This window comes from Chaetodon auriga, chromosome 8, assembly GCF_051107435.1.
Source record: "Chaetodon auriga isolate fChaAug3 chromosome 8, fChaAug3.hap1, whole genome shotgun sequence".
NCBI classification, from domain to species: domain Eukaryota; kingdom Metazoa; phylum Chordata; class Actinopteri; order Chaetodontiformes; family Chaetodontidae; genus Chaetodon; species Chaetodon auriga.
Window position 1 is genome coordinate 12088702 of NC_135081.1, and position 10004 is coordinate 12098705.

A 10004-nucleotide genomic window follows, 5' to 3' on the forward strand; every position below is an offset into this window, starting at 1 on the left:
CCTGCAAAACCTAATTTGTTTCCATTACTTGCCAGCTTCTTCTTGTCTTCTTCTTCTTCTTCTTCTTCTTCTTCTTCTTCTTCTTCTTCTTCTCTGCTTTTTGCTTGCCCATTGCTGCATTTCTTAGTGCATTACCACCACCTGTAGAAGAGTGAAATAGAGTGAAACTATTAGCAAGAATGTGTCGTCCACATCCACTGCATGAGATGCATCATGTAGACCCACATAAAAGCAATGCTCCATCGGGCTGCTAGTGGTCAATGACTCTACGACATTTAGTTAAAGCTTCTGGAAAGATTGCGGTTTTGGTTAAATATCGAAAAAGTCAGTTCATCCCAAGTCAATTGTTGTTTTGTTTTATTCAATATTTAACAAATACCACAGTCTTTCACCAACATATCTCCCAGCAGACCCTGGAGCTGGTAGTGAAGTAGTCTTACATACATACAGGGCATTGTGAGCGTTTCCCTCAAAGGTCTGGGGATTCATCTTAAATGATGTTATGATGGTGATGCATTCTCATCAGGAGATTTATTCGTGTGTGCAACAATGAATTGTGATTGTGATTTGGCTCCCTCTTTGTCATTTTGAAATATGGTGAAAACCAAAACATGCAGTGATGGATTTGCCTTGAAGATGAGAGTATGGTTTTTGGACGTAGCAACTAATAATATCAAACCCATCCTTTCATCATTTGTCCCCCCTCCGCTTCACTTTTGCATATTCACTTATGTTAAATTGATGGATTAAGTTATCCCTGGCTCAAAATCAATCGTGGCTTGCTTTTCCTTATTCCTTTACACTGGACCCCAATCCCAGAGAGAGAGAGAGAGTGAAAGAACGAGAGAGACTGGGAGAGAGAGGATGCATTGAGACACTGATAAGGCCCAGTCCCATTATATGTCATTTTAAACAAAGCAGCAAAGCAGCCTGTGGAGACTCCCTATCAGCTATTAAACAGAGACGTAGCATGCAGCCTGAGATTGATGATTAGCATTTTCTCCTGGTAGAATAAAGATGCCGGCCTGGACCAGCGATAACCGGAGAGAGTAAAAAGAAACGCTTCCCCTTTTCTCCCCTCTTTTCCTCCTTCTTCTTTTAGTATTTTTCTCTCTCTGTTCTTGAGTCCATAAATATCCATATCCATAAATAACCCCTTTTCTTGCTTTCTTCCACTCTCTTTTTTGCCCTTTAGTCTCTCCTTTCCTCCCTCTCCCATCACCCTCTCCACTCCTTTCCTTCTTTCCCTCTCTCTTTACCAAGGCAAATAAATGCACAGGCCGTGTTGCTGTTCTTTTGTCTTGTGTCCTTGTGTAATCTGTTAGGAGTGGACAACATGGAATCCCTTATGTCACAGCCGGAGACTTGTAAGTCCTGGCCAGATACAAGGCAGAATGACACAGAATGAAAGCAGGGTAAAAGGGGGGATTTAAGTAAGAGTTTGATAGGAGCGTGTAAGGCCATTGTTTTCTTTGCTGCAAGACCAATGTCAAGCATTGTGCTGGGACAGTTTTAACACCATGTAAGGGCTGCACGACAGCTGGGTTTTAGATGTAGAGAAAGGATGTTTCTGCTTGATAATCTGTCTGCTGTTGAATGTCATTGTATGCAGCCGCAGTGGAAAATTGCATTTACTCTTCAAAACTGCATAGAATCCTCTCATACGTTTCAGTTTTCCTTTATAAAACACTTGTGAGAGGTTCTGCAAGACTAATCTTTTTCTGTCTCATAATTACAAGTTCTGGAACATGTCACCCAAAGTCAACAGAGTCAAACACTCTGACCTTCACGTCCCCACTTTCCTCTGCAGTCTTTGTCAAAGTGCCGTCTGTTTTTGAGTTTTGTCTCCATGACTTGATTCTTTAATGATGGACAAATTAATTTCTTTTTTTTTTTTCTCATGTATGCATAGCACACATTATTTGAGCTGCACTTCAACAGGCATTAGTGTATTACATGCAAGAAGATTTAGACTCATGCAGTTCATAAGGTGATAATAACAGTTCTCTTCCTGGATTTAACTTTCCAGTCATTTTAATGATTCAGTTCTGAGATTTAGAGATTTTAGTTAAAGTAGAAACATATTTAATTCATGTAAAAAGCTAAGCTGTCCCAAATCTCTATTGAGTTGTAAAAGTAAAATGTGAAAAGTCTAGCAGTCTGTGGCCAGGTAGAACAGGTTAGGTAAGTTTGGCAGACTTGCAATGCTTCTCCAGCTTTCCAATCTCTTTTTTTTTTTCTTCTCTGTTTTGCTTCGTCTTCATCATCCAGATACCTTCAAACAAAAGACCCACAGCAGTCAAACTTTACTGATAAAACCTTCTGACCTCTCAAGCTATAAAAGTGTCCTGACCTTTCAGACTTTTACTTGCTGACCAATACTGTAACTCCCCTCTTCCATCCCAGTGTAATCCACCTGAGATTCATATTGATTTCTGACTATGTGACCCCAATATATCCAATAACCTCCACTTTTGATATGCATGCTGGTTTGCCTATTGAGTACTCCGTGTTTCATGAAATTTCTAATACATCTATTAATTTAAAATGCAAATTTGGCCAACATGTTCTACTGCAGTTCTGCAGACATAATCCAAAGTTCCCATGGTTCATTGATGCTAGTATCTGCCTTTGGCCATGTGCAGTATGTTGTTGTTACCTGTTGGTGATATTTTCTTGCTCTACAGTCAAGAGACATGTTTGTGATGAAATTGCTCATGTTGTACAGTTCAAAAAAGTGTAGCCAATCACACAAAACTTTCAGCAAGATTGACAAAATCAACCAACTGCATGTCATGTTTTTAGTTGATGTGCCATAATACACATTCTCATCCACACATGCACAGAATATATGCGGGGACATGCACAAACTGTAAATAAACAAGCATAAATATACACATAAAACCACACTTGGCCCCCATGCTGCAACACACAAAAACAAAATCATATGCACAAATGCATGTGTATATTCATGAAGGGGTATACACACATACTGTACATGCAACAGTTACACGTACATATACACATATACACGTACAGTAAGGAGACTTACACACACAAATTCATGCAGATGTAGATGTTCACATGCATACACACACTGAGAGAGACACAATGTTTGCTTTGCGGTCTCACCAGAGATCTTCCCAAGTGGTCAGAAGAACATCACTAGAGCTCCTCCACTTGCTCACAGCTAGTACTGCAACAACAACAACAACAGAAAAAATCCTGTATGACATATCCCACATGTAGTAGCTGACAACACATACTTAAATCTTGACAGAAATATCTATTTACAACATACAAATTAGTGATTTAATATCACATCTTTTTTTATTACATCATAAGAAATTTGCTCATTTGTTTATTTTTTAGCATACATGATTCAAATTTGAATTATGCTGTTTCATGAAGATGTCCAACATTTTATATTTCTTATTTTGAAGTATTTGATGGTCTTGTAACACATACAGAACATAAATATGTACCATGTGTTGTATTTGTTGCCTATTGTGGTTGTACTTTACAAAAAATAAGGTCCTTTCAACTACTGCGTACAGAAACACATTGCATAGTAAAACATCAGTCATACCATATGTACCAAAGGTCATCTTTAGATGATGCATTAAATCAACTAAACTTGACAGAAGTGAACATTAAAAAAAACATTTAAAAAACAATTAAGTGGTGGCTGATTGCTCAAAATTATAATGAAGGTCAATGCTGTGGCAACACTAATATATCCAAGACAGACAACGTTACAGATTGCATTAGACTGAGCAGCTCCATTTAGTTAATTGGTGGTCGTTTGCTTTGCTCAGCAGCAATATGTCAGTTACAATAAGAGAGAGGGGATTCTTGTTACTCGTTCACATTCTGCACTCATATTTCTCAAGTCTGAGGATTAGAAGTGGCTACCCTACAATCATAATCTCTAACCTCTGGGTTGTCACCACCACCATAGATATTTGAACTGGATGCCCTGGAGAAAATGAGGAAATGACTGAGGGAAAGAGACAGAGAGGTCCAACAGGAAAAGAGCGCGTGAAATCAAAATCCCATTGCTTTGATATCTTTGTCATCACCATAGATGGTCAATTAGACTAAACATTATCTGCCGTACAGAACAGGACATGACAAGAGAGTCAGAGAGACAGAAAAATAGAAAAAAACGGATGCATTTGTTGCAGTGTTAACAGATGTGGAGACACAGAAGGACATATCTCAACTTACCAAGAACATTCAAGACAAGAAATGTCAGCCTTTCACCAATTTGACTGCAAATTCATCCTCCCATGCCCCCCACGCTTCACCCATGCCTGCATTCCCTGACCACTTGTTCCTATCAAAAGGGGGGTAATTTTGTTTTTGTCTACATCTTTTCAATCTACTTGTCAAGAAAAGAATTCACTCTCTGTTTCTCTGTGATTCCTTCTCTCATTCTCTACCGAGGCTTGTCTGCTTGGCATTTGCATCTGTTCGTGCAATGTTTGTGTTGGTCCCCTCTGTAATTGAGCCAAACCTCTCCTTTGATAGGCCGATCATGTTGCCTGTGTTGCTGCTTTTGAATGAATGGTGATGCATATTACTCTGAGAGAGTCCAGTACGGAAGGTGAGAGGGTCTGAAGTGTCCTTGAGCAAAACACTGGTTGCTGAAGACACTGAACCCAAAATTGATCCCGATGGGCAGGCCAGTGCCTTGCATAGCAACTCTGCCGCCATCGGAGTGTCTGTTTGTATGAATGGGTAAATGAAAGACAAAGTGTTTTGTCTGCTAAGGTAGAGTGATGCTGTGTAAGTGTAGTCCATGAATCCATTTAAATACCTCATCATTTGGATACTCACACATGAATAGAAATAGATAAGAATGCTCATGCACATCTATGTATGTGGACAGTTGCTTCTTTAAAGCTGGAATGTGGGACTTTTACATATAAATGAACTTATATTACATTCAAGCCTTTGACAAACATTTTCACTTGATGCTGATTAAGCCTATGAACGGCAGGTAAATCTCTCTGTATTTTGCAATATATGGGAGTTTTTAAATCTGGTGTCTGTGGTGACATTCGCACACTGGCACACTGATAGTGATGCATTTAATGTCAACCAGCAATGATTGACTTGCCAGACCTGAAGCAACTGTAGGACAGAGTAGGATGCAGCAACTAGGAGTATGGCGAAGCCTGTGGTGTCGAAAGCATGTTGAAAGTGTTTGTGTAATTACAAAGTTTCTGCACTGTAGATTTAAAACTGTTTTAAAGGAAAAGTTGGAGACTTGTTCCCTTTCTTGCAGTTGAGAATTTCGATAACATTCTCATCGTAAGGTATTTAATTGTATTAGCCAAATTTCAAAACAAAATCTAGTTTATGTTCTTCATCTGAAAGTACCTCCATCATAAGAAGACATGTGGACCACTGAAGTAATGGGTGTGCCCTTCAGTGAATATCATTTAAGCCAAATCATATACATAATGGATTATTCCTACTAAATTATGAAGCATAACACCTGCCACACTATGATGTTGGCAGTGTTGTTTCGTACGTCAGAAACCAGAGTGATGCTTGTTGAAAGATCTGGTTCTTAACCAGTGTCATGACAGTCTGGTGTGAGATCTAGTGAGTGTTCTATTTATAGTAGAAATCACTGATTGAGATGAAAAGAATAATAATAATAGCAAGAAGAAAGAAACTATGTAAGTGATCATAGCCTGCAGCCTCTATATGCCCTTCAAAAGAAGAGCTTTTGCATTTTATGTGCATCTTTCTCTCTCTCTCTCTCACACACACACACATGCACACACAAATGCACATACAGATACAGGTCACCAATGTCCTAGTGCCTTATCACAGTTTTAGCACTGTGGCAGATCAGTGGTTTCTGTCAACTAACACTCGACCCCTGACGATAGCACAACAGGGCATGGGTAATTGTGTGTATGTGTGTGTCTGCGCAAAGGCAGCCTGCAGGAGTTTATCTGTTTCCTCTTCCTGCTCTGTATCATCCAGTCACATTCCAAAGCATGACCTCCTCTTTCTTTCCCAACCAGGCTTATGTCTTTATTTAGTGTCCCTCCTCTGTTTATTCAATGTTTCACTCTTTCTCTTTCTTTATTTCAAGAAGCTTGATGACACGACCGAAAGTGAAGCTTACACAGACAAATCAGAGCATGTTGAATAGCCAAAATTCTCAGTCATTTTGTCCTTCAGTGCCCACACTGGTCACAGCCCAGCTTTCCGTCAAGGTCAAAGGCCATCTCTTGAATATTCTGGCAACATTTTTCAGAAGTGTCAGATGTCACATTCATGTGTTCAGTACATCAGTCTCACCTCCTGAAAGGCTGACTCTTCTGAGATGGAGGGTGATGATTTTCCCCATCAGACATTACCCTTCAGAAGAGGGCACTCAGCACCACTTACTGAATTCTTCACAAAGAAAGCACACACACAAACACACGCCTGTATAATCCCTCTTTACACGCCCCCCTGTGCAGCATGTCTTTGTTTTTAGCCTGTGTAAAATTACAGTTGTACAGGTGTCCAGCCGGCAAAGCGATGCTGACAGACGGGCACGCAAGAGGACAGCCAAGCACTTGTGTTCGCCACAAAGATCTTTCTTGTCTTACAACTGGCTGTCCTGCCCAGCATGTGGCTTTAGTTACAAAACCCGCTCTTCCAGCAGGAGCCGCCTTCATCTCCCCGAGGAACACAGAGGACGATGGAAGGTGCTTTCCAAGATGAGCAGCAAAGTGGCTTCCTCTTTCAAAGGGCCGTGGATGTACATGGCTCATGGATTCCTGTGTTTGCTGTGAGATAGCGCGGCACCTGGAGAGGCCAGACAGGAAAAAAGGACAAGAGACCAGAGGAGTGAGATGAGAAAAAAAAAAATGACAGAGAGAAGCCGCTTAGATTTGATGCCAGAGAAGAGACCGGCAGCTCTCTCAGATTTCAAATGCCCGTTGTGTGAAATTGTGGTTTCAAACGCTAACAATCTGACCGCCTACCCACCTCTACCCCCCTCATCCTGCACTCATCAGCCGCATATCATGAAACGTGTAGATTAGCACTTCCACAAAAGCATGCTGCACAGAGCTGAGTATTGTGAATTCCACTTTTACCTGATGGACACAAATCCCCTCTGTGGGAGAAATCTAGAGTATTATACTTTTGTTTGAGCTTTTTCATCTTTGAAAAAAAAAACAACAGTGTTTTCTCCTGCAGCCAAATGTAAAACAGAAAATGTGTTTATATCACAACCAAAGACAAATGAAACAAAAGGAAACGCCTTTGTTCTCGAAGCTCAGGACAGGGGTAAAACAAAGGGCCTTTGGTGAGTGACACATCCAGAGAGTCCCCTGCCAATCTTGTGCACAATCCATTTCCTCAAGCCCAAGTGTTCTCTTTGTGTGTTGAATATGTTTTGGAACATGCCGGCCATTGATTGACATGGGCGCAGGGGCTGGTAAAACATTACTGTGGTGTGAAGCAAACAACGGTCCGTCTGTCACTCTGCCTCAGATGTTTGGCCTGGGGGGGTATACTGATATAATAACGGTACAAAAATCTGGACATTCTCTCCTCTTGTTCTCAATCTCTCTCCTCTTGCTCCTTTTTGCTCTTTCATGCCGCTCCAAATCATTTGTATATTCCCCTTAATTTATCTTTCAGCTCTCCTGTCTGCATCGATCTGCTTGGTGTCTTTCTGTCATGCTCTGCCTCTTCTTTCTTTGATTTCAACAATTTCCTTCATGGCTTTTCGTGGGCTGAGGCTGGTTCAGTCTGGGTTTAAAGACATAAGCATAAGCACCAAAGATGCTAGCCATTATTCACCTGCCCTCCGAGATGTGGAAGTTCACCAAAATCTCCACTGAAAGCAAGAAAACTTCTAACGATGTCCACCACAGAAATGTTGACAAAACCACATAATTACACTGATAATTGTCCCATTTGAGGTTTTTTGCAGTACACATCCATGTGGCTTTTGAGTAAATACTATGTACAGCAATGATAGTTTCATGTTTATACGTGTTTAGGATATTGAAACTTCCCCTTTTTTTTCTCTTCAAACAGTTGGAAGGCATAGCAGTGACACCCAGCGCGAGTCACCACCTTGCACCTTTCCGTTTTCAAATGAAAACAATAGAAAAAATGCTGTATATAGAAAATGTCCTGATACTTGTGTATTTCCAAAATGTCATATGGATTGATTCAACACTGGCATTACAATTTTAATCAGCGGTGTAGAACCAGGTGTTAAAACGCATGCGGCAGCCCTCCGGGCCATAAGAAATTGGACAAGGCACCAGGAAATTGTGTCTCCTCCAGAAACAAGTGTTTTGTGATTGTTTACCCCATGTCTTTAAATTGCATTTCTTCCTTTTTAATTTAAGCACCTCAGCTATGGGATTGAAGGAGGGAAAGAGAGGGGGAAGGGGATGTGGGAGGGATGGGGGAAACCTTTTCCACTGTTTTTTTTTTTCTTTTTCTATCCCTCCATCTTCTCCAGTTTTAACCCTGACTGATGTGATTCCTGTCAAATGCAAATGTCACGACCTGATATGGGCAGCCCACAGGGCACTTTGACTACATGTTCTACATCCAAATTAAAATATGAAGTTGAACGGTGTGTGGCTGTGCATGCTGCGCGCTTGTGCACGTGTATGTTTGACTGGCTGATCTTGACACACTTGCAATTACAAAAAGCGTAAGCAAAAAAACATGATTGCCGAGAGGACAAGGAGAAATCAAGTGTGATAAATAAAGTACAGCTTCCAGAATACAGCAGCATTGTTCACACCACATGCCTGAACATGTAGTCCAATCAATAGGTTCGCGAATGGGAGACTCTATCTCAAAAGAGACTTTAGAAACTGCTGTGCACGCACAATTAAGCTTTTAAGCTGCAGAGCAAAGCACTGCGGTAAAGATAAATGCTGCTTTTAGCTTTCTCTACAGTGCCTTTTATTTGTTTCAACTTTGTCTAATTTCCAAAAAGTCAGGCTAACTTGTCCTATTTCATCACATTGTCAGAGAGGGAATAAAGAAAAAAACAAGAAATAAAAAAAAGCAAAATAAAATGAGATGTCAGAAGGACAGAAAGTTTTCCTTTAGGGGAAACCAGTCTTTTATGGTCTGTAAGAAACTGACCTACCGACAACTCTGCTCTGAAAGAATTGTGATTTATCATATTGTCATAAGTTTTAAGCATCCCGACTAAACACAGAACGACAACTGAAGTTGCCATTGTGTAAAACTGAATCAATAAAGCAGGATGACATGACTGAGGGTAATATTGAAGAATCAATAGATAGCAATGAAAAAGAAGTCACTGCAGACATTAACGTCAACTTCCACTCAAAAAATGGTAAACTGGCTCTGTCATGTAGTGAATGACAGCTTTATGGCTCGATATTGTTCTGTAATATTTTTTATCTAATATTTTATATTATCTTTCCTGCTTGATGCTTGAAACTCAGTGGTTCATCTTTTGAATAAAGCAGATCTATATATTGTTGTCTACTTACTCTGATAAGGTGGGAGTACTGCCTGCTTTGCTTCAAACAAAAGGAAAAGTAAAGCTCATTATTTGCAGGCTAGAATTGGTGTTCAGCACTTCATGCAGTCCAGGAGTGGGTGAAAATGAACTGTGAAGTGGACTGTGAGGTCCACAAGAGCTGCATCTGTAAATCTGCCTGTGTGTTTGTGCATGTGTGAACACTTGTGTGTGTGTGTGTGTGTGTGTGTGTGTGTGTGTGTGTGTGTGTGTGTGTGTGTGTGTATGTATGTACATATATGATTGAGTGGGTGGAATATCTCAGTGTTCTGTCTCTGAAATTCAGTACTCCTGAATGTACTGTTAGATTTTTACCACTAGAGGGAGGCATATAATCAGTTATGAAGAGCTATTTGATTAAAAGGAGACATCCTTAATGTAAGTTATAAGCGAAAAGGAATCAGGTCTCTGTATAAGATGAGGGTTAAGTGGTCAAATGCCTTATGCACGATAT